The sequence below is a fragment of the Sinocyclocheilus grahami genome, unplaced genomic scaffold, assembly GCF_001515645.1.
Source record: "Sinocyclocheilus grahami isolate Dianchi unplaced genomic scaffold, SAMN03320097.WGS_v1.1 scaffold512.1, whole genome shotgun sequence".
Taxonomy (NCBI): Eukaryota; Metazoa; Chordata; class Actinopteri; order Cypriniformes; family Cyprinidae; genus Sinocyclocheilus; species Sinocyclocheilus grahami.
In genome coordinates, this window is record NW_015505691.1 from 994632 (window position 1) to 996160 (window position 1529).

Consider the following 1529-nt stretch of genomic DNA (forward strand, 5'->3'; position numbering starts at 1 on the left):
CATACAGTATTCAAATGAAGCCGAAGCCAGGTGTGACTACAGCACAGAACATCACAATACTGGTTTTTGAGTCTTAAATTGTGCCATCCAGCGAGCTGTTTCAATTTTCAGCTGGTTTCTGTGTAGATAGCTAGCTGTTTGAATAAGACCATTTATAAGCCATACACGGAGTCCAAGGCGATTCTTGTGTTGACATGCCCCACAGAAGAGAGAGGTGGGATGTGCAGTAGCTTATTATAATTTAATATGACTATGAGCAGTAGCTTAATATCACCAAAAAGGATCGCTGTGAACAGAGCTGTTTTTGACCAGGTACAAATGATATTGTTTTACACGACCATTGAGGAATTTCAACCAAAGTGTGTTACAGACATTTTATGAAGACCCTAAAGCATTGGTCTCAAACTCAATTCCTGGAGGGTGAAACTTTTCCCACACTGTTGGCAGGTGAAAGATTTCTCTCCAGTGTGAATTCTCATGTGCCTTTTAAGGGCTCCTTTTTGTTTGAAACTTTTCCCACACTGTTGGCAGGTGAAAGAATTCTCTTTGGTGTGAACTTTCATGTGGACTTTAAGGTTTCCTTTTTGAGTGAAAGTTTTTCCACACTGTTGGCAGCTGAAAGGTTTCTCTCCAGTGTGAATTCTCATGTGGACATTGAGGTTTTGTTTTTGACTGAAAATCCTTCCACACTGACGGCAGGTGAAACATTTGTTAGATTTTGTATTCAGAGAACTTTTTTGTGATGACGTTTTCTTGTCTGTCTGTCTGGATTTTTCACCAATAATGAAATCATGTTTCATGTAGTGGTTTTTCTCTTCCATTTCATTCAGCTCTTTACTCTCATCTTTCGGTGTCTTCAGACCTAAGGTGAAAAAATACAAATACAAGTTGACCTCAATTTAATGGCACAACGCAACAGACATCAAAACCAACATGAATGTATTAAAACATCAAAGCCAACAACATCCTATACGAAACCTTTTGTAATACCATTTTTCAAACACAGCTTAACCCAGGAGAACTGGCGCTTATATTATAAAGCCAGTTTAGCTTGCTAGCCAGTTAAATTTCAGTTTAGTTTGTGACAACTTTTAGGCACCATGAAAGTGGTTTGGCTTTTAGCAGTGTTCATTGCCATAGTAACTTACGCTCCACGGCTAATCTGCTCTAAGGCAGGTTATGTTCTGATTTAAAGATCTCAAACCAAAATGTGACCAATCAGCTTCGAGCAACGTGACATCTCTAACACAATAAAGTCACTCCCAGTTTCTCTTGCTCTAAATTCAAGGGCACTACATTTTTAAAGATAAAATTGTATGGCTTTCAGTGATAATTATTTATTAATAATTAATATATATAATTTATATAATTATTATGCCCTTAATCACTACACAAGCCCAAAAAAAATAATTAAGCTTTTATTTTAAATGTGTGTGTGTGTGTGTGTGTGTGTGTGTGTGTATATATCTCAGTGTTTCCCACAGACTTAGACTCGATTTGTGGCAGAATATATGCAAACTCATTCTCTG